The following is a 23,682-nucleotide window of genomic DNA, read 5'->3' as shown; positions in this document are numbered from 1 at the left end:
CTCCAGTACTTCCCCCCCCCCCCCCCCCCCCCCCGTCCAAAGCCCCTCCCAGCCCCACATTCACACTGAGAACAGAGACAGGTTGTGACAGACCAGGCCGGGTCTGGGCACAGCTGAGGGTGTCCGCTCTGGGCGAATTGCTCAAACTAGGGGCTCCTTACAGTCCCCAGACTGGTGACCTTCCCAAACAGGCCACAAACCAGTCCCAAAAATAAATTGTTTGTTAAAGTAAAGTGCTTCCCTTACTGACTCTCACAGGTGGGAAGGGGGATGTCAAGCTGGAAGAGAGGAGGGAGGCTCAGGGCTGAGGGTGCCACCTGGATGACAAGCCCCTGCCACCCTGGCTGCGGAGGCCTGCTTGGAGATGGCTGCGCGTGCAGGCTGGGGCTGGGCAGGAGGTGCGGCTGTACCTGAGTCTGGGACGGCAGCGGGTGAAGGAGGGTTGGGGGATGAGGGGAGGGGTGGGGGAGCAGGAGGAGCAGGAACAGACACAGGACCGGGGAAGGCTATGGCCTCCCAGATAGCAGTGCAAATAGCAGTGCGCTGTGTTGGGGAAATCTCGCTCCCCTGGGGTACAGAGTCCCCAGAAGGGTCCGAGGCGGGAGGTCAAAGCAGTGAGGCAGGAGAGAAATCCAAAAGGAAAATTTTATTATGCATGCAGGCTGACAGCTACCAGAGTGAGAGCAGCAGCAGCCCTGAAAGAGTGTTTCCGGGATCCTTTATACAGTGTGTTCAGACAGTTTAGTTGTTGTACTCTTAAGACATTTCTGTTCACACCAGGTGTGCTAGAAGTAAGTTTTACAGTACAAAGGCACATGAGAACCTGAGTGAGGAGTCTACAAGGCAAACTGTGACAAAGATAAGAGTTTACATGACAATTTGTGACAGACTAGGAGTCTCCATGAAGTTGAGATAGGAGGCATTGTAAGGGTCTTGATTAGAGTTAAGATGATTTCTCTCTGTTACAGGGAGAGAGGCCTGGAAAACTTTTAACCCTTACAGCAGTTTTCTGTTAGAGAGTTTTGATTTCCTGCACAGTCCCTCCTTAGACACAATTGCAGTTATTTGATTTTTCTCCCACAGCTGCTGCACAAACTCGTCCAGCAAGCGACTGCACCACTCTGTCTCTGCCTGCATCCTCTGATTACATGTCTCCTGCATCCCTTGCAGGGCCGAGATGTGCTGGCGCACCAGGTCCAAATACGTGCGCCAGTGCCGATGGGTTCCCTGCAGCCGTCTGGGAGGTGGGAGAGGTATGGCCCCCTCACCCTCCTGGACAGCTGGGCTGGATGTGGAGGACAAGAGGGAAAAGTCATCAGTCATGCATGCTCACACTTTCCCTGAGAGACAGCATGCCCTCCTCAGCAGTCAGTGCCTGTCCTCTAGGATCAGCGGATGCTCATGTGGTCTCAGCAAGGAGTGGTATGCCCTGAGCAGCAGCCACGGCCTCCCTGAAGCCCAGACAGTGTGCAGGCCACCATCCTGCCCCCCTCCCCATGGCCAAGCAGCACAGACAAGTGCCAGGCCACAGTTGGGGTTCCCGCAGGTTGCTAAGAAGCCTGAAGCTGTGTGGCAATTCCCAGGGTCCCAAACCCCTGCCTGTACCTGGCATCAGTGTCTGTAGGAGCAGGTGGTTCCTCGCAGCCATGCGGGTGCAGGGGTAGGACGTCCCTCCCTGAGGTCAGCCATGTGTGTGTCCCCCTCACATGATGTGATCAGCATGACATGTCACAGTACTGCACCATCCGCTTTGCTCCCGCCTCCCCTGCCCTGTGTGTGATGGACCCTCACAGCACTCACCTGATGTTCCCTCCCCGCTGCCCAAAGTTGTCTGGGCAGGAACAATACAGATGAAAGGTCTGGCAGGAGTGTCCACCAGGGCTTCTACCCGGAGGCCTTTATTTTCGAAAAAAAATCTTTCCCGCGTCCACACTTCCCTTTTTTTGACAGATCTCTGTCAAAAATAGTGTTATTCCTCGTAAAACGTAAAATGAGATTTACTGCTGTCAACAAAACCGCCGCATTCTGTTGATTTACTGTCGACAGAATGCGGCGGCTGTCTAGATGCAGGTACAGATTTTTCGAACAATCCCTGTAGTCTAGACACGCCCCGAGTGTCAGAGTTGCTGCATTACAGAATTGTACATGCATTGCCAAAAGTGGCCATCGAGTGTCATTTTTACGCTAGGCAGTTAGCAGTTATGAAATAACAGGCTAATGACTCCTGTTTGTGATGAGGAATAACCCTCATGTAGAAATTGTTATTTTGAAATGTCTTCAGTATATATGCTCAGCTATTCTTATTTAGAAATAACTACTCCCCAGAGTCATTCAAAGTAATTACTTCCCAGTGCTTCCTGAGACTCTAAATCAATGTAGTACGTCAACATTAGGGGAGCCTGACTCAGACTAATTTCAAGGCTTCCCTGTAGTTTGGATGTTCTATTTCAAAGTAGTTAGCTTATTCTGACATAAGTGTGCAGCGTAGACATTATTCAAAATAATTTTAAAAGATTCAAGGTATAACTGCCTAACTAAGTACTGAGGGAAAACTGCAAATTTCCATTTGCTCTTAGTCTGCATTGCGCTAGCTGGCTTCCAGCCCTAGTGATGGGCTCAAGGCTTTAGTCTCTGCCACAAGTCAGCCATTCTTTCATGAATCCAATGCCACTGAGAACTGAAAAGAGAATGAGAGGAGACTTGTAAACTCGACCACCACTAGTGGTCAAAACACAGACATAAACATGTGCATCGCCTAACTGCTGGTCACTGGAGACCCCTTCTTTATTCCTCTCCGGCCTATCCAGGTCCTAAAATGCTTATAATTTATAAGAAACTATGACCATCTCCACTTCACCACACCCTCAGTCCACTATACCCACAACCTACCCAGAATACTCTGGTCCTCTGAGGGACGTGATGATTGAGCAAGCAACTGGAGAACAATGTGATGATGTCCAGTGATTACACGGACAGATGCTCTGTAGTTTGTCGTCCCTCCCTCCACATCACTGTATTTGAAGGGCAGCGACCCACGTGCAGCTACTTACGGAGAGGAAAGGACAATCCCAGACAATTACCAGCCACAGGCAGAGCTCTGCCTTCCCCAGGATCCGTCCCATGGAAATCACAAGCATCTCTCTGCACGCAAGGAGGCACCTCACTGCACAGACACTGGCTGAAGATAATTTCACAAAACATACACCAGCTCCTACACCGTCACGAGAGAGCTCCTCAGCTCCACTGTCAATAGGAACAACAGGTGACTCAGACTCACTTCAGGCAGATGCCCCTCATCTAGCTGGATCTCCAGAGTGGCTCCGATTGCCTACAGCAGGCCTCTGCAAGAACAGCAAATAACCCATGGAAGAAGTATCACTGCCAAAAATGCTACAGCTGCATGAGACCGTCCAGTACCTGCCTCTCTCTCCAACCCTTTCTACAACATGGCTGTTCCGCTACAAGACACGGACTGAACACCGACGGGTCAGTTGGCTGTAGCTCCCCGCTGACATCAGGATTATGCCAAGAGACCCACTCATCTTCCATGCGCTCGAGTCCAAGACAGTAAGAATGCAAACACACCTCACATGCCGCTTCCTCTCTTTTTTCTGTTGTGTTGGCTAACACGGATTCATATGCTCTTGTGTTGCCCAAACGTCCAGTTTTGTGAGACCCCTTTTTAACTCATTCCTACCAGCTTTGGATTAGGGATGTTAAAGACGAGTCTATCCCCATAAGCAAATGCTTATGGGATAGTTGTCTGTTGACTAGTCAGCTAGTCAATTCCCCACACCTTGCTGCCTCTCTGAGATTGAAGTACTCCTTCCCCCCCGCCCCAGCTTTCTAAGTGGCAGCACTGCATGGCTGAGCTACAGATCAGCTGTGCGGCAGCTGCCCCTTTGAAAAGCCAGCTCCACGCATTTAAAGTGGCAGCCATGGAACCCGGGGTCAGCTGAGAACTCCCCAGCTGATCCCCAGCTCTGCGTAGCATTTCCCCAGCTGGCCCCAGGTTCCACACGGCATGACCTGTGGCTCCTCATGGTATGCAGCACGGCATGGAGCCTGGGGTCAGTGGGGGACTCAGAGTCCCCAGCTGAACCCAAGCTCCATTACTTTGAAATGCACAAGAGTCCCTGCTGGGGACTGTTTAACTTCAAAAAGATCTCACCAAATGTAGTGATTGGGCAACAAAATAGCAAATGAAATTTGCTGTGGATAAGTATAAAGTAACGCACACTGGAAAAAAATAACCCCAACTATACATACCATATGATGAGGGCTAATTTAGCTACAACTAATCAGGAAAGATATCTTGGAGTTATCGTGGATAGTTCTCTGAAAATGCAGTATGCGGTCAAAAAAGCAAATAGGATGCTAGTAATTATTAAAAAAGGGATAGAAAATAAGATGAAGACTATCTTAATGCCCCTATATAAAACTTCTGTACACAGTGTTCAAGATGTGGGCGTACTATATGTGGTCTCCTCACCTCAAAAAAAGATACTGTACTTTGGCATTAGAAAAGGTTCAGAAAAGGGCAACTAAAATGAAGTATAAAACTATGGTACGCCATATCTTCAGTACTGTGTACAGATGTGGTCTCCTCACCTCAAAAAAGATATTTTGGCCTTGGAAAGGGTTCAGAAAAGGGCAACTACAATGATTAGGGGTTTGGAACAGGTCCCATATGAAGAGAGGCTAAAGAGACTAGGACTTTTCAGCTTAGAAAAGAGGAGACTGAGGGGGATATGACAGAGGTCTATAAAATCATGAGTGGTGTGGAGAGGGTGAATATAGAAAAGTTCTTTACTTGTTCCCATAATATAAGAACTAGAGGACACCAAATGAAATTAATGGGTAGCAGGCTTAAAACTAATAAGCGAAAGTAGTTCTTCTCACAGGACATAGTCAACCTGTGGAACTCCTTGCCAGAGGATGCTGTGAAGGCTAGGACTATAACAGAGTTTTAAAAAAAGCTAGATAAATTCATGGAGGTTACGTCCATAAAAGGCTATTAGCCTGGGGAAAGGAAGAAATGGTGCCCCTGGCCTCTCTTTGTCAAAGGCTGGAGATGGATGGCAGGAGACAAATTGCTTGATCATTGTCTTCGGTCCACCCCCTCTGGGGCATCTGGCACTGGCCACTGTTGGCAGACAGGCTACTGGGCTAGATGGCCTTTTGGTCTGACCCAGTATAGCCATTCTTATGTTCTTATCAGTATCAGAAATGCACCGATGGATACGGAGCACGTAGCTCCGCGGGATCTGGTGCTTCTGGGGCGATGACTTAAAAGTCAGCTCCCCACGCACACAGGCTCTCACCTCCCCCCAGCCCTTGCTAACTCTGTATTAGAGACAGCAAGGGGGAGGAAAGCGTGTGTAGTTGTCAGGATTAACCGATAAGCCCAGGCTTATCAGTTAATCGTATACACGACTATACGCTAACATCCCATTCACCGACTGTCACTGTTAGCATTTCTGTAACGGAGTAAGTGCACTGCTGGGAGCAGGTACGCCTTGAAAGGCCTCCAAGCTTACCCAGTACATGGAGAGACCTTTTCTCAAAGGCCCAGCTTCTGATGGGTTTGGTCCTCCTTCTGGGATGCCACCGGATGTGCTGAGATTTCACTGAGACTACTTGCTCCACTAGCCTTGCCTGCCTCTCCCTGTTTTGCTGACTTAGGCTCTCTGGCCTCTGGGAGCCCACGCAAGTTGGGATGCACCAAGTGTAGAAACACAGAGTCTGCAAACAGCTCTGTACAGTAAGGCTTAGCTAGAAAATCGTCCAGCACTCAATTGCAGTTCCCCTCCAGAAAGTACACCCAAAATAATATTATCTGACGCGGGAGAGAAATCACTACAATGTAAGCTCATACGTTTGCCCATCCCCTCAATGAGGAGTAACATACGCACAACTTCTCCCGCTCCCCTCCTGCTGTTAGAAATTACACAAACTACATTTGTTTTATTAAAATCTAGCTTTTACAGCTGAGAGATTGCTGTTGTTTATCAAAACAAAATAAAGCACGCATACCGTGCATGGGTGTAGGCATGGATGGAGGAAGGGCAGCGTTAGGAGTGCAGGTTGCCATGGGATGTGGGTGTAGAAAGGAAGAGAAGGGGGGTGGGACCCAATGGATGGGAGCATGGATTGGAAGGGTCTGGAGAGTGGGATGGCATGGGATGGGGGCTTGTTGAGGAGGAAGAGAAGAGTGGTTGAGGGAGTCCTTACATGCGGAAGGAGGGCTGGGGGGAAGGTAGTGATGGGGGTCACATGGCAGGCGGGATGGGAGTGTGGGGGGAGTGACTCTGGGTTGGGAAGGGAAGAAACGGGGCTGAAGGGTCTTATAGATGGGGGAAAGGTAGGGATAGGGATAAAGAGTGGGATGGGGAGTGTTCTAGGGAGGAAAAAGAGGGGCTGATGGAAACATGAATGGAGGGATGCTCTGGGGGTGCAGGTTGCTCTGAGTCTGTGGAGAGAAGAAGGGAAACTGACGGACACCAGGAATAGGGGGTATGGGATAGGGAAGAGCACTGGTGGGGGTGCACGTTGTGTGAGGGGGAAGTTGAAATGTACTGGGGGAGTGGAACCTCCATTCGGACTCGCTATCCAAGCAAACATGACATCACTTCCTAGACCCGAGTGGGCCGTAAGCCGAGAGATTTCCAGACCCGACACTTATCTCCCGGTCAGCGATGGCTGCTCCGCTCCCAGCCGGACGGTTCTCGCCTCGCTTCGACCAAGCTCCCGAGCTCGCTGTTCTCGATTCCGTTTCATCCCCAGACGGGAGGACATCGGGAGGGTTGACTTCTTATTGCTCGCTACCGAACACAGCAGACGGGAAAAAACAAACAAACAACTTAGCTTTTCAGTCCGCAAGGACGCGGCATCGCTTCTCCTCCCACCATCGCACCGCAGCCTCCCAACATTGGCCACCCCCTCCTGCTGCCACTCCAGGAACGCGGAGAGAACGGAGGCCTTGAATCTCTATCCACGCTCTGTTGAACCACCTACCCCCCCTTCACCAGTCCCCAAGCCACCGGGCTCCGTGCCCCAGCAGGAAGCTCTCTGCCTCAGAAGAAACATACTGCCTGGACACTTGAAGATTTCAAAGCACGCACCTCTTACTCACACAGAGCCATGGGAAGGCCGAACGCTGAGGACCCTTCACGTGTTCCGAGAATCACATCCAGGCAGCTCAAGTCCATCTCGGACGGTATCTTCTCAGCCCACGGCCCCGCACTGATTCCTCTGCAAGGGTGGCCGAAAAAGCCCAGCGTGAGCTCTCACTCACTAAGGTCTGTGGCTGTGGGAATTCTATCCTTTAGCCCTTTTCCCCCTCTCGCCTATGTATCGGGCCCTCTACAAGAACACTGAGTCAGTCAGCCATGACGCACCACCGCTCTCCCTTGCGCGACTGGCGTACCTGCAGAATTCCCGTTGGCTCCTGAGCCCTTAACCCTTGAAGATGCTCACCTGGAATGCCTGCAAGTGTGCTGTACAAGGACACGGCAAAAGCAGAGCAAGGACAAAGACACAGACAGAAACAGACAGACAGAACGTATTGGCCAATACGAGAGAGCAACAAGAGAGAAACACATAAGAGGCAGTCAGAAACCTTACCACCTTGCGTCTTCCTCCTCAGGCCAACCGTCTGCTGAGAAGGACACCGTGTTCCAGAGAAACCAGCACCCGTGACAAACGGAAGCTCTGTCTAAGCAAACCTCGGGAACCTCCGCTCGGACTCGCTGTCTAAGCAAACGTGACTTCCCTTCCTAGACCCGAGTGGGCCGTAAGCCAAGAGATTTCAAGACCCGACACTTATCTCCCGGTAAGCGATGGCTGCTCCGCTCCCAGCCGGACGGTTCTCGCCTCGCTTCGACCAAGCTCCCGAGCTCCCTGTTCTCATTTCCGTTCCATCCCCAGACGGGAGGACACCGGGAGGGTTGACTTCTTATCGCTCGCTACCGAACACAGCAGAGGGGAACAAACAACTTAGCGTTTCAGTCCGCAAGGACGCGGCATCGCTTCTCCTCCCACCATCGCACCACAGCCTCCCACCATCGGCCACCACCTCCCGTTGCCACTACAGGAACGGGGAGTGAAAGGAGGCCTTGAATCTCCATCCACGCTCTGTTGAACCGCCTACTGCCCCTTCACCAGTCCCCAAGCCACCAGGCTCCGTGCCCCAGCAGGAAGCTCTCTGCCTCAGAAGAAACATACTGCCAGGACGCTTGAAGATTTCAAAGCACGCACCTCTTACTCACACAGAGCCATGGGAAGGCCGATCGCTGGGGACCCTTCACGTGTTCCGAGAATCACGTCCAGGCAGCTCAAGTCCATCTCGGACGATTTCTTCTCCGCCCACGGCCACACACTGATTCCTCTGCAAGGGTGGCCAAAAAAGCCCAGCGTTAGCTCTCATTCACTAAGGTCTGTGGCTGTGGGAATTCTGTTCTTTAGCCCTTTCCCCCCCTCCTGCCTATGTATCGGGTCCTCTTCAAGAACACTGAGTCAGTCAGCAATGACGCATCACCGCTCTCCCTTGCGCGACTGGCGTACCTGCAGAATTCCCGTTGGCTCCTGAGCCCTTAACCCTTGGAGATGCTCACCTGGAATGCCTGCAAGTGTGCTGTACAAGGACACGGCAGAAGCAGAGCAAGGACAAAGACACAGACAGAAACAGACAGACAGAACGTATTGGCCAATACTAGAGAGCAACAAGAGAGAAACACATAAGAGGCAGTCAGAAACCTTACCACCTTGCGTCTTCCTCCTCGAGCCAACCGTCTGCTGAGAAGGACACCGTGTTCCAGAGAAACCAGCACCCGTGACAAACGGAAGCTCTGTCTAAGCAAACCTCGGGAACCTCCGCTCGGACTCGCTGTCTAAGCAAACGTGACTTCCCTTCCTAGACCCTAGTGGGCCGTAAGCCGAGAGATTTCCAGACCCGACACTTATCTCCCGGTCAGCGATGGCTGCTCCGCTCCCAGCCGGACGGTTCTCGCCTCGCTTTGACCAAGCTCCCGAGCTCGCTGTTCTCGTTTCCGTTCCATCCCCAGACGGGAGGACACCGGGAGGGTTGACTTCTTATCGCTCGCTACCGAACACAGCAGAGGGGAAAAAACAAACAAACAATTTAGCTTTTCAGTCCGCAAGGACGCGGCATCGCTTCTCCTCCCACCATCGCACCGCAGCCTCCCACCATCGGCCACCCCCTCCTGCTGCCACTCCAGGAACGCGGAGAGAACGGAGGCCTTGAATATCTATCCACGTTCTGTTGAACCGCCTACTGCCCCTTCACCAGTCCCCAAGCCACCAGGCTCCGTGCCCCAGCAGGAAGCTCTTTGCCTCAGAAGAAACATACTGCCAGGACGCTTGAAGATTTCAAAGCACGCACCTCTTACTCACACAGAGCCATGGGAAGGCCGATCGCTGAGGACCCTTCACGTGTTCCGAGAATCACGTCCAGGCAGCTCAAGTCCATCTCGGACGGTATCTTCTCAGCCCACGGCCCCGCACTGATTCCTCTGCAAGGGTGGCCGAAAAAGCCCAGCGTGAGCTCTCACTCACTAAGGTCTGTGGCTGCGGGAATTCTATCCTTTAGCCCTTTCCCCACCCTCTCGCCTATGTATCGGGCCCTCTACAGGAACACTGAGTCAGTCAGCCATGACGCACCACCGCTCTCCCTTGCGCGACTGGCGTACCTGCAGAATTCCCGTTGGCTCCTGAGCCCTTAACCCTTGCAGATGCTCACTTGGAATGCCTGCAAGTGTGCTGTACAAGGACACGGCAAAAGCAGAGCAAGGACAAAGACACAGACAGAAACAGACAGACAGAACGTATTGGCCAATACGAGACAGCAACAAGAGAGAAACACATAAGAGGCAGTCAGAAACCTTAACACCTTGCGTCTACCTCCTCAAGCCAAGCGTCTGCTGAGAAGGACACCGTGTTCCAGAGAAACCAGCACCCCTGACAAACGGAAGCCCTGACAAACGGGAGCTACCAAGGAAGCACCTCGGGAACCTCCGCTCGGACTCGCTGTCTAAGCAAACGTGACTTCCCTTCCTAGACCCCAGTGGGCCGTAAGCCAAGAGATTTCGAGACCCGACACTTATCTCCCGGTAAGCGATGGCTGCTCCGCTCCCAGCCGGACGGTTCTCGCCTCGCTTCGACCAAGCTCCCGAGCTCCCTGTTCTCGTTTCCGTTCCATCCCCAGACGGGAGGACACCGGGAGGGTTGACTTCTTATCGCTCGCTACCGAACACAGCAGAGGGGAAAAAACAAACAAACAATTTAGCTTTTCAGTCTGCAAGGACGCGGCATCGCTTCTCCTCCCACCATCGCACCGCAGCCTCCCACCATCGGCCACCCCCTCCTGCTGCCACTCCAGGAACCCGGAGAGAACGGAGGCCTTGAATCTCTATCCACGCTCTGTTGAACCGCCTACTGCCCCTTCACCAGTCCCCAAGCCACCACGCTCCGTGCCCCAGCAGGAAGCTCTCTGCCTCAGAAGAAACATACTGCCAGGACGCTTGAAGATTTCAAAGCACGCACCTCTTACTCACACAGAGCCATGGGAAGGCCGATCGCTGAGGACCCTTCACGTGTTCCGAGAATCACGTCCAGGCAGCTCAAGTCCATCTCGGACGGTATCTTCTCAGCCCACGGCCCCGCACTGATTCCTCTGCAAGGGTGGCCGAAAAAGCCCAGCGTGAGCTCTCACTCACTAAGGTCTGTGGCTGTGGGAATTCTATCCTTTAGCCCTTTCCCCCCCTCTCGCCTATGTATCGGGCCCTCTACAAGAACACTGAGTCAGTCAGCCATGACGCACCACCCCTCTCCCTTGCGCGACTGGCGTACCTGCAGAATTCCCGTTGGCTCCTGAGCCATTAACCCTTTAAAATGCTCACCTGGAATGCCTGCAAGTGTGCTGTACAAGGACACGGCAAAAGCAGAGCAAGGACAAAGACACAGACAGAAACAGACAGACAGAACGTATTGGCCAATACGAGAGAGCAACAAGAGAGAAACACATAAGAGGCAGTCAGAAACCTTACCACCTTGCGTCTTCCTCCTCAAGCCAACCGTCTGCTGAGAAGGACACCGTGTTCCAGAGAAACCAGCACCCGTGACAAACGGAAGCTCTGTCTAAGCAAACCTCGGGAACCTCCGCTCGGACTCGCTGTCTAAGCAAACGTGACTTCCCTTCCTAGACCCGAGTGGGCCGTAAGCCAAGAGATTTCAAGACCCGACACTTATCTCCCGGTAAGCGATGGCTGCTCCGCTCCCAGCCGGACGGTTCTCGCCTCGCTTCGACCAAGCTCCCGAGCTCCCTGTTCTCATTTCCGTTCCATCCCCAGACGGGAGGACACCGGGAGGGTTGACTTCTTATCGCTCGCTACCGAACACAGCAGAGGGGAACAAACAACTTAGCGTTTCAGTCCGCAAGGACGCGGCATCGCTTCTCCTCCCACCATCGCACCACAGCCTCCCACCATCGGCCACCACCTCCCGTTGCCACTACAGGAACGGGGAGTGAAAGGAGGCCTTGAATCTCCATCCACGCTCTGTTGAACCGCCTACTGCCCCTTCACCAGTCCCCAAGCCACCAGGCTCCGTGCCCCAGCAGGAAGCTCTCTGCCTCAGAAGAAACATACTGCCAGGACGCTTGAAGATTTCAAAGCACGCACCTCTTACTCACACAGAGCCATGGGAAGGCCGATCGCTGGGGACCCTTCACGTGTTCCGAGAATCACGTCCAGGCAGCTCAAGTCCATCTCGGACGATTTCTTCTCCGCCCACGGCCACACACTGATTCCTCTGCAAGGGTGGCCAAAAAAGCCCAGCGTTAGCTCTCATTCACTAAGGTCTGTGGCTGTGGGAATTCTGTTCTTTAGCCCTTTCCCCCCCTCCTGCCTATGTATCGGGTCCTCTTCAAGAACACTGAGTCAGTCAGCAATGACGCATCACCGCTCTCCCTTGCGCGACTGGCGTACCTGCAGAATTCCCGTTGGCTCCTGAGCCCTTAACCCTTGGAGATGCTCACCTGGAATGCCTGCAAGTGTGCTGTACAAGGACACGGCAGAAGCAGAGCAAGGACAAAGACACAGACAGAAACAGACAGACAGAACGTATTGGCCAATACTAGAGAGCAACAAGAGAGAAACACATAAGAGGCAGTCAGAAACCTTACCACCTTGCGTCTTCCTCCTCGAGCCAACCGTCTGCTGAGAAGGACACCGTGTTCCAGAGAAACCAGCACCCGTGACAAACGGAAGCTCTGTCTAAGCAAACCTCGGGAACCTCCGCTCGGACTCGCTGTCTAAGCAAACGTGACTTCCCTTCCTAGACCCTAGTGGGCCGTAAGCTGAGAGATTTCCAGACCCGACACTTATCTCCCGGTCAGCGATGGCTGCTCCGCTCCCAGCCGGACGGTTCTCGCCTCGCTTTGACCAAGCTCCCGAGCTCGCTGTTCTCGTTTCCGTTCCATCCCCAGACGGGAGGACACCGGGAGGGTTGACTTCTTATCGCTCGCTACCGAACACAGCAGAGGGGAAAAAACAAACAAACAATTTAGCTTTTCAGTCTGCAAGGACGCGGCATCGCTTCTCCTCCCACCATCGCACCACAGCCTCCCACCATCGGCCACCCCCTCCTGCTGCCACTCCAGGAACCCGGAGAGAACGGAGGCCTTGAATCTCTATCCACGCTCTGTTGAACCGCCTACTGCCCCTTCACCAGTCCCCAAGCCACCAGGCTCCGTGCCCCAGCAGGAAGCTCTCTGCCTCAGAAGAAACATACTGCCAGGACGCTTGAAGATTTCAAAGCACGCACCTCTTACTCACACAGGGCCATGGGAAGGCCGATCGCTGGGGACCCTTCACGTGTTCCGAGAATCACGTCCAGGCAGCTCAAGTCCATCTCGGACGATTTCTTCTCCGCCCACGGCCACACACTGATTCCTCTGCAAGGGTGGCCAAAAAAGCCCAGCGTTAGCTCTCATTCACTAAGGTCTGTGGCTGTGGGAATTCTGTCCTTTAGCCCTTTCCCCCCCTCCTGCCTATGTATCGGGTCCTCTTCAAGAACACTGAGTCAGTCAGCAATGACGCATCACCGCTCTCCCTTGCGCGACTGGCGTACCTGCAGAATTCCCGTTGGCTCCTGAGCCCTTAACCCTTGGAGATGCTCACCTGGAATGCCTGCAAGTGTGCTGTACAAGGACACGGCAGAAGCAGAGCAAGGACAAAGACACAGACAGAAACAGACAGACAGAACGTATTGGCCAATACTAGAGAGCAACAAGAGAGAAACACATAAGAGGCAGTCAGAAACCTTACCACCTTGCGTCTTCCTCCTCGAGCCAACCGTCTGCTGAGAAGGACACCGTGTTCCAGAGAAACCAGCACCCGTGACAAACGGAAGCTCTGTCTAAGCAAACCTCGGGAACCTCCGCTCGGACTCGCTGTCTAAGCAAACGTGACTTCCCTTCCTAGACCCTAGTGGGCCATAAGCTGAGAGATTTCCAGACCCGACACTTATCTCCCGGTCAGCGATGGCTGCTCCGCTCCCAGCCGGACGGTTCTCGCCTCGCTTTGACCAAGCTCCCGAGCTCGCTGTTCTCGTTTCCGTTCCATCCCCAGACGGGAGGACACCGGGAGGGTTGACTTCTTATCGCTCGCTACCGAACACAGCAGAGGGGAAAAAACAAACAAACAATTTAGCTTTTCAGTCTGCAAGGACGCGGCATCGCTTCTCCTCCCACCATCGCACCGCAGCCTCCCACCATCGGCCACCCCCTCCTGCTGCCACTCCAGGAACCCGGAGAGAACGGAGGCCTTGAATCTCTATCCACGCTCTGTTGAACCGCCTACTGCCCCTTCACCAGTCCCCAAGCCACCACGCTCCGTGCCCCAGCAGGAAGCTCTCTGCCTCAGAAGAAACATACTGCCAGGACGCTTGAAGATTTCAAAGCACGCACCTCTTACTCACACAGAGCCATGGGAAGGCCGATCGCTGAGGACCCTTCACGTGTTCCGAGAATCACGTCCAGGCAGCTCAAGTCCATCTCGGACGGTATCTTCTCAGCCCACGGCCCCGCACTGATTCCTCTGCAAGGGTGGCCGAAAAAGCCCAGCGTGAGCTCTCACTCACTAAGGTCTGTGGCTGTGGGAATTCTATCCTTTAGCCCTTTCCCCCCCTCTCGCCTATGTATCGGGCCCTCTACAAGAACACTGAGTCAGTCAGCCATGACGCACCACCCCTCTCCCTTGCGCGACTGGCGTACCTGCAGAATTCCCGTTGGCTCCTGAGCCATTAACCCTTTAAAATGCTCACCTGGAATGCCTGCAAGTGTGCTGTACAAGGACACGGCAAAAGCAGAGCAAGGACAAAGACACAGACAGAAACAGACAGACAGAACGTATTGGCCAATACGAGAGAGCAACAAGAGAGAAACACATAAGAGGCAGTCAGAAACCTTACCACCTTGCGTCTTCCTCCTCAAGCCAACCGTCTGCTGAGAAGGACACCGTGTTCCAGAGAAACCAGCACCCGTGACAAACGGAAGCTCTGTCTAAGCAAACCTCGGGAACCTCCGCTCGGACTCGCTGTCTAAGCAAACGTGACTTCCCTTCCTAGACCCGAGTGGGCCGTAAGCCAAGAGATTTCAAGACCCGACACTTATCTCCCGGTAAGCGATGGCTGCTCCGCTCCCAGCCGGACGGTTCTCGCCTCGCTTCGACCAAGCTCCCGAGCTCCCTGTTCTCATTTCCGTTCCATCCCCAGACGGGAGGACACCGGGAGGGTTGACTTCTTATCGCTCGCTACCGAACACAGCAGAGGGGAACAAACAACTTAGCGTTTCAGTCCGCAAGGACGCGGCATCGCTTCTCCTCCCACCATCGCACCACAGCCTCCCACCATCGGCCACCACCTCCCGTTGCCACTACAGGAACGGGGAGTGAAAGGAGGCCTTGAATCTCCATCCACGCTCTGTTGAACCGCCTACTGCCCCTTCACCAGTCCCCAAGCCACCAGGCTCCGTGCCCCAGCAGGAAGCTCTCTGCCTCAGAAGAAACATACTGCCAGGACGCTTGAAGATTTCAAAGCACGCACCTCTTACTCACACAGAGCCATGGGAAGGCCGATCGCTGGGGACCCTTCACGTGTTCCGAGAATCACGTCCAGGCAGCTCAAGTCCATCTCGGACGATTTCTTCTCCGCCCACGGCCACACACTGATTCCTCTGCAAGGGTGGCCAAAAAAGCCCAGCGTTAGCTCTCATTCACTAAGGTCTGTGGCTGTGGGAATTCTGTTCTTTAGCCCTTTCCCCCCCTCCTGCCTATGTATCGGGTCCTCTTCAAGAACACTGAGTCAGTCAGCAATGACGCATCACCGCTCTCCCTTGCGCGACTGGCGTACCTGCAGAATTCCCGTTGGCTCCTGAGCCCTTAACCCTTGGAGATGCTCACCTGGAATGCCTGCAAGTGTGCTGTACAAGGACACGGCAGAAGCAGAGCAAGGACAAAGACACAGACAGAAACAGACAGACAGAACGTATTGGCCAATACTAGAGAGCAACAAGAGAGAAACACATAAGAGGCAGTCAGAAACCTTACCACCTTGCGTCTTCCTCCTCGAGCCAACCGTCTGCTGAGAAGGACACCGTGTTCCAGAGAAACCAGCACCCGTGACAAACGGAAGCTCTGTCTAAGCAAACCTCGGGAACCTCCGCTCGGACTCGCTGTCTAAGCAAACGTGACTTCCCTTCCTAGACCCTAGTGGGCCGTAAGCCGAGAGATTTCCAGACCCGACACTTATCTCCCGGTCAGCGATGGCTGCTCCGCTCCCAGCCGGACGGTTCTCGCCTCGCTTTGACCAAGCTCCCGAGCTCGCTGTTCTCGTTTCCGTTCCATCCCCAGACGGGAGGACACCGGGAGGGTTGACTTCTTATCGCTCGCTACCGAACACAGCAGAGGGGAAAAAACAAACAAACAATTTAGCTTTTCAGTCCGCAAGGACGCGGCATCGCTTCTCCTCCCACCATCGCACCGCAGCCTCCCACCATCGGCCACCCCCTCCTGCTGCCACTCCAGGAACGCGGAGAGAACGGAGGCCTTGAATATCTATCCACGTTCTGTTGAACCGCCTACTGCCCCTTCACCAGTCCCCAAGCCACCAGGCTCCGTGCCCCAGCAGGAAGCTCTTTGCCTCAGAAGAAACATACTGCCAGGACGCTTGAAGATTTCAAAGCACGCACCTCTTACTCACACAGAGCCATGGGAAGGCCGATCGCTGAGGACCCTTCACGTGTTCCGAGAATCACGTCCAGGCAGCTCAAGTCCATCTCGGACGGTATCTTCTCAGCCCACGGCCCCGCACTGATTCCTCTGCAAGGGTGGCCGAAAAAGCCCAGCGTGAGCTCTCACTCACTAAGGTCTGTGGCTGCGGGAATTCTATCCTTTAGCCCTTTCCCCACCCTCTCGCCTATGTATCGGGCCCTCTACAGGAACACTGAGTCAGTCAGCCATGACGCACCACCGCTCTCCCTTGCGCGACTGGCGTACCTGCAGAATTCCCGTTGGCTCCTGAGCCCTTAACCCTTGCAGATGCTCACTTGGAATGCCTGCAAGTGTGCTGTACAAGGACACGGCAAAAGCAGAGCAAGGACAAAGACACAGACAGAAACAGACAGACAGAACGTATTGGCCAATACGAGACAGCAACAAGAGAGAAACACATAAGAGGCAGTCAGAAACCTTAACACCTTGCGTCTACCTCCTCAAGCCAAGCGTCTGCTGAGAAGGACACCGTGTTCCAGAGAAACCAGCACCCCTGACAAACGGAAGCCCTGACAAACGGGAGCTACCAAGGAAGCACCTCGGGAACCTCCGCTCGGACTCGCTGTCTAAGCAAACGTGACTTCCCTTCCTAGACCCCAGTGGGCCGTAAGCCAAGAGATTTCGAGACCCGACACTTATCTCCCGGTAAGCGATGGCTGCTCCGCTCCCAGCCGGACGGTTCTCGCCTCGCTTCGACCAAGCTCCCGAGCTCCCTGTTCTCGTTTCCGTTCCATCCCCAGACGGGAGGACACCGGGAGGGTTGACTTCTTATCGCTCGCTACCGAACACAGCAGAGGGGAAAAAACAAACAAACAATTTAGCTTTTCAGTCTGCAAGGACGCGGCATCGCTTCTCCTCCCACCATCGCACCGCAGCCTCCCACCATCGGCCACCCCCTCCTGCTGCCACTCCAGGAACCCGGAGAGAACGGAGGCCTTGAATCTCTATCCACGCTCTGTTGAACCGCCTACTGCCCCTTCACCAGTCCCCAAGCCACCACGCTCCGTGCCCCAGCAGGAAGCTCTCTGCCTCAGAAGAAACATACTGCCAGGACGCTTGAAGATTTCAAAGCACGCACCTCTTACTCACACAGAGCCATGGGAAGGCCGATCGCTGAGGACCCTTCACGTGTTCCGAGAATCACGTCCAGGCAGCTCAAGTCCATCTCGGACGGTATCTTCTCAGCCCACGGCCCCGCACTGATTCCTCTGCAAGGGTGGCCGAAAAAGCCCAGCGTGAGCTCTCACTCACTAAGGTCTGTGGCTGTGGGAATTCTATCCTTTAGCCCTTTCCCCCCCTCTCGCCTATGTATCGGGCCCTCTACAAGAACACTGAGTCAGTCAGCCATGACGCACCACCCCTCTCCCTTGCGCGACTGGCGTACCTGCAGAATTCCCGTTGGCTCCTGAGCCATTAACCCTTTAAAATGCTCACCTGGAATGCCTGCAAGTGTGCTGTACAAGGACACGGCAAAAGCAGAGCAAGGACAAAGACACAGACAGAAACAGACAGACAGAACGTATTGGCCAATACGAGAGAGCAACAAGAGAGAAACACATAAGAGGCAGTCAGAAACCTTACCACCTTGCGTCTTCCTCCTCAAGCCAACCGTCTGCTGAGAAGGACACCGTGTTCCAGAGAAACCAGCACCCGTGACAAACGGAAGCTCTGTCTAAGCAAACCTCGGGAACCTCCGCTCGGACTCGCTGTCTAAGCAAACGTGACTTCCCTTCCTAGACCCGAGTGGGCCGTAAGCCAAGAGATTTCAAGACCCGACACTTATCTCCCGGTAAGCGATGGCTGCTCCGCTCCCAGCCGGACGGTTCTCGCCTCGCTTCGACCAAGCTCCCGAGCTCCCTGTTCTCATTTCCGTTCCATCCCCAGACGGGAGGACACCGGGAGGGTTGACTTCTTATCGCTCGCTACCGAACACAGCAGAGGGGAACAAACAACTTAGCGTTTCAGTCCGCAAGGACGCGGCATCGCTTCTCCTCCCACCATCGCACCACAGCCTCCCACCATCGGCCACCACCTCCCGTTGCCACTACAGGAACGGGGAGTGAAAGGAGGCCTTGAATCTCCATCCACGCTCTGTTGAACCGCCTACTGCCCCTTCACCAGTCCCCAAGCCACCAGGCTCCGTGCCCCAGCAGGAAGCTCTCTGCCTCAGAAGAAACATACTGCCAGGACGCTTGAAGATTTCAAAGCACGCACCTCTTACTCACACAGAGCCATGGGAAGGCCGATCGCTGGGGACCCTTCACGTGTTCCGAGAATCACGTCCAGGCAGCTCAAGTCCATCTCGGACGATTTCTTCTCCGCCCACGGCCACACACTGATTCCTCTGCAAGGGTGGCCAAAAAAGCCCAGCGTTAGCTCTCATTCACTAAGGTCTGTGGCTGTGGGAATTCTGTTCTTTAGCCCTTTCCCCCCCTCCTGCCTATGTATCGGGTCCTCTTCAAGAACACTGAGTCAGTCAGCAATGACGCATCACCGCTCTCCCTTGCGCGACTGGCGTACCTGCAGAATTCCCGTTGGCTCCTGAGCCCTTAACCCTTGGAGATGCTCACCTGGAATGCCTGCAAGTGTGCTGTACAAGGACACGGCAGAAGCAGAGCAAGGACAAAGACACAGACAGAAACAGACAGACAGAACGTATTGGCCAATACTAGAGAGCAACAAGAGAGAAACACATAAGAGGCAGTCAGAAACCTTACCACCTTGCGTCTTCCTCCTCGAGCCAACCGTCTGCTGAGAAGGACACCGTGTTCCAGAGAAACCAGCACCCGTGACAAACGGAAGCTCTGTCTAAGCAAACCTCGGGAACCTCCGCTCGGACTCGCTGTCTAAGCAAACGTGACTTCCCTTCCTAGACCCTAGTGGGCCGTAAGCTGAGAGATTTCCAGACCCGACACTTATCTCCCGGTCAGCGATGGCTGCTCCGCTCCCAGCCGGACGGTTCTCGCCTCGCTTTGACCAAGCTCCCGAGCTCGCTGTTCTCGTTTCCGTTCCATCCCCAGACGGGAGGACACCGGGAGGGTTGACTTCTTATCGCTCGCTACCGAACACAGCAGAGGGGAAAAAACAAACAAACAATTTAGCTTTTCAGTCTGCAAGGACGCGGCATCGCTTCTCCTCCCACCATCGCACCACAGCCTCCCACCATCGGCCACCCCCTCCTGCTGCCACTCCAGGAACCCGGAGAGAACGGAGGCCTTGAATCTCTATCCACGCTCTGTTGAACCGCCTACTGCCCCTTCACCAGTCCCCAAGCCACCAGGCTCCGTGCCCCAGCAGGAAGCTCTCTGCCTCAGAAGAAACATACTGCCAGGACGCTTGAAGATTTCAAAGCACGCACCTCTTACTCACACAGGGCCATGGGAAGGCCGATCGCTGGGGACCCTTCACGTGTTCCGAGAATCACGTCCAGGCAGCTCAAGTCCATCTCGGACGATTTCTTCTCCGCCCACGGCCACACACTGATTCCTCTGCAAGGGTGGCCAAAAAAGCCCAGCGTTAGCTCTCATTCACTAAGGTCTGTGGCTGTGGGAATTCTGTCCTTTAGCCCTTTCCCCCCCTCCTGCCTATGTATCGGGTCCTCTTCAAGAACACTGAGTCAGTCAGCAATGACGCATCACCGCTCTCCCTTGCGCGACTGGCGTACCTGCAGAATTCCCGTTGGCTCCTGAGCCCTTAACCCTTGGAGATGCTCACCTGGAATGCCTGCAAGTGTGCTGTACAAGGACACGGCAGAAGCAGAGCAAGGACAAAGACACAGACAGAAACAGACAGACAGAACGTATTGGCCAATACTAGAGAGCAACAAGAGAGAAACACATAAGAGGCAGTCAGAAACCTTACCACCTTGCGTCTTCCTCCTCGAGCCAACCATCTGCTGAGAAGGACACCGTGTTCCAGAGAAACCAGCACCCGTGACAAACGGAAGCTCTGTCTAAGCAAACCTCGGGAACCTCCGCTCGGACTCGCTGTCTAAGCAAACGTGACTTCCCTTCCTAGACCCTAGTGGGCCATAAGCTGAGAGATTTCCAGACCCGACACTTATCTCCCGGTCAGCGATGGCTGCTCCGCTCCCAGCCGGACGGTTCTCGCCTCGCTTTGACCAAGCTCCCGAGCTCGCTGTTCTCGTTTCCGTTCCATCCCCAGACGGGAGGACACCGGGAGGGTTGACTTCTTATCGCTCGCTACCGAACACAGCAGAGGGGAAAAAACAAACAAACAATTTAGCTTTTCAGTCTGCAAGGACGCGGCATCGCTTCTCCTCCCACCATCGCACCGCAGCCTCCCACCATCGGCCACCCCCTCCTGCTGCCACTCCAGGAACCCGGAGAGAACGGAGGCCTTGAATCTCTATCCACGCTCTGTTGAACCGCCTACTGCCCCTTCACCAGTCCCCAAGCCACCACGCTCCGTGCCCCAGCAGGAAGCTCTCTGCCTCAGAAGAAACATACTGCCAGGACGCTTGAAGATTTCAAAGCACGCACCTCTTACTCACACAGAGCCATGGGAAGGCCGATCGCTGAGGACCCTTCACGTGTTCCGAGAATCACGTCCAGGCAGCTCAAGTCCATCTCGGACGGTATCTTCTCAGCCCACGGCCCCGCACTGATTCCTCTGCAAGGGTGGCCGAAAAAGCCCAGCGTGAGCTCTCACTCACTAAGGTCTGTGGCTGTGGGAATTCTATCCTTTAGCCCTTTCCCCCCCTCTCGCCTATGTATCGGGCCCTCTACAAGAACACTGAGTCAGTCAGCCATGACGCACCACCCCTCTCCCTTGCGCGACTGGCGTACCTGCAGAATTCCCGTTGGCTCCTGAGCCATTAACCCTTTAAAATGCTCACCTGGAATGCCTGCAAGTGTGCTGTACAAGGACACGGCAAAAGCAGAGCAAGGACAAAGACACAGACAGAAACAGACAGACAGAACGTATTGGCCAATACGAGAGAGCAACAAGAGAGAAACACATAAGAGGCAGTCAGAAACCTTACCACCTTGCGTCTTCCTCCTCAAGCCAACCGTCTGCTGAGAAGGACACCGTGTTCCAGAGAAACCAGCACCCGTGACAAACGGAAGCTCTGTCTAAGCAAACCTCGGGAACCTCCGCTCGGACTCGCTGTCTAAGCAAACGTGACTTCCCTTCCTAGACCCGAGTGGGCCGTAAGCCAAGAGATTTCAAGACCCGACACTTATCTCCCGGTAAGCGATGGCTGCTCCGCTCCCAGCCGGACGGTTCTCGCCTCGCTTCGACCAAGCTCCCGAGCTCCCTGTTCTCATTTCCGTTCCATCCCCAGACGGGAGGACACCGGGAGGGTTGACTTCTTATCGCTCGCTACCGAACACAGCAGAGGGGAACAAACAACTTAGCGTTTCAGTCCGCAAGGACGCGGCATCGCTTCTCCTCCCACCATCGCACCACAGCCTCCCACCATCGGCCACCACCTCCCGTTGCCACTACAGGAACGGGGAGTGAAAGGAGGCCTTGAATCTCCATCCACGCTCTGTTGAACCGCCTACTGCCCCTTCACCAGTCCCCAAGCCACCAGGCTCCGTGCCCCAGCAGGAAGCTCTCTGCCTCAGAAGAAACATACTGCCAGGACGCTTGAAGATTTCAAAGCACGCACCTCTTACTCACACAGAGCCATGGGAAGGCCGATCGCTGGGGACCCTTCACGTGTTCCGAGAATCACGTCCAGGCAGCTCAAGTCCATCTCGGACGATTTCTTCTCCGCCCACGGCCACACACTGATTCCTCTGCAAGGGTGGCCAAAAAAGCCCAGCGTTAGCTCTCATTCACTAAGGTCTGTGGCTGTGGGAATTCTGTTCTTTAGCCCTTTCCCCCCCTCCTGCCTATGTATCGGGTCCTCTTCAAGAACACTGAGTCAGTCAGCAATGACGCATCACCGCTCTCCCTTGCGCGACTGGCGTACCTGCAGAATTCCCGTTGGCTCCTGAGCCCTTAACCCTTGGAGATGCTCACCTGGAATGCCTGCAAGTGTGCTGTACAAGGACACGGCAGAAGCAGAGCAAGGACAAAGACACAGACAGAAACAGACAGACAGAACGTATTGGCCAATACTAGAGAGCAACAAGAGAGAAACACATAAGAGGCAGTCAGAAACCTTACCACCTTGCGTCTTCCTCCTCGAGCCAACCGTCTGCTGAGAAGGACACCGTGTTCCAGAGAAACCAGCACCCGTGACAAACGGAAGCTCTGTCTAAGCAAACCTCGGGAACCTCCGCTCGGACTCGCTGTCTAAGCAAACGTGACTTCCCTTCCTAGACCCTAGTGGGCCGTAAGCTGAGAGATTTCCAGACCCGACACTTATCTCCCGGTCAGCGATGGCTGCTCCGCTCCCAGCCGGACGGTTCTCGCCTCGCTTTCACCAAGCTCCCGAGCTCGCTGTTCTCGTTTCCGTTCCATCCCCAGACGGGAGGACACCGGGAGGGTTGACTTCTTATCGCTCGCTACCGAACACAGCAGAGGGGAAAAAACAAACAAACAATTTAGCTTTTCAGTCTGCAAGGACGCGGCATCGCTTCTCCTCCCACCATCGCACCACAGCCTCCCACCATCGGCCACCCCCTCCTGCTGCCACTCCAGGAACCCGGAGAGAACGGAGGCCTTGAATCTCTATCCACGCTCTGTTGAACCGCCTACTGCCCCTTCACCAGTCCCCAAGCCACCAGGCTCCGTGCCCCAGCAGGAAGCTCTCTGCCTCAGAAGAAACATACTGCCAGGACGCTTGAAGATTTCAAAGCACGCACCTCTTACTCACACAGGGCCATGGGAAGGCCGATCGCTGGGGACCCTTCACGTGTTCCGAGAATCACGTCCAGGCAGCTCAAGTCCATCTCGGACGATTTCTTCTCCGCCCACGGCCACACACTGATTCCTCTGCAAGGGTGGCCAAAAAAGCCCAGCGTTAGCTCTCATTCACTAAGGTCTGTGGCTGTGGGAATTCTGTCCTTTAGCCCTTTCCCCCCCTCCTGCCTATGTATCGGGTCCTCTTCAAGAACACTGAGTCAGTCAGCAATGACGCATCACCGCTCTCCCTTGCGCGACTGGCGTACCTGCAGAATTCCCGTTGGCTCCTGAGCCCTTAACCCTTGGAGATGCTCACCTGGAATGCCTGCAAGTGTGCTGTACAAGGACACGGCAGAAGCAGAGCAAGGACAAAGACACAGACAGAAACAGACAGACAGAACGTATTGGCCAATACTAGAGAGCAACAAGAGAGAAACACATAAGAGGCAGTCAGAAACCTTACCACCTTGCGTCTTCCTCCTCGAGCCAACCGTCTGCTGAGAAGGACACC

At 54.4% G+C, this 23,682-nt stretch overlaps 2 long non-coding RNA genes across 2 annotated transcripts; both read right to left on the bottom strand.

Moving 5' to 3' along the window:
- Positions 1-714: 714 nt before the first annotated feature.
- LOC142824228 (uncharacterized) lies at positions 715-20,198 on the bottom strand. Its single transcript, XR_012899160.1, has 15 exons — positions 19,708-20,198; positions 18,564-19,407; positions 17,428-18,271; positions 16,268-17,127; positions 15,124-15,967; positions 13,988-14,831; positions 12,844-13,687; positions 11,700-12,543; positions 10,564-11,407; positions 9,404-10,263; positions 8,260-9,103; positions 7,125-7,967; positions 3,081-6,824; positions 1,801-2,677; positions 715-1,285 (listed from the first exon to the last, which is right to left on the bottom strand). It is a non-coding gene; the product is annotated as an uncharacterized LOC142824228 (long non-coding RNA).
- Positions 20,199-20,260: 62 nt separating this feature from the next.
- LOC142824229 (uncharacterized) lies at positions 20,261-22,809 on the bottom strand. The gene is made up of 3 exons (XR_012899161.1): positions 21,988-22,809; positions 20,852-21,695; positions 20,261-20,551 (listed from the first exon to the last, which is right to left on the bottom strand). It is a non-coding gene; the product is annotated as an uncharacterized LOC142824229 (long non-coding RNA).
- Between the last annotated feature and the right edge of the window lie 873 nt (positions 22,810-23,682).

The sequence above is a fragment of the Pelodiscus sinensis genome, unplaced genomic scaffold (genome assembly GCF_049634645.1).
Source record: "Pelodiscus sinensis isolate JC-2024 unplaced genomic scaffold, ASM4963464v1 ctg231, whole genome shotgun sequence".
In the NCBI taxonomy this organism is placed as follows: Eukaryota; Metazoa; Chordata; order Testudines; family Trionychidae; genus Pelodiscus; species Pelodiscus sinensis.
Note: the sequence above shows the minus strand (reverse complement) of the source record. Positions and strands in the feature narration are given on the sequence as shown.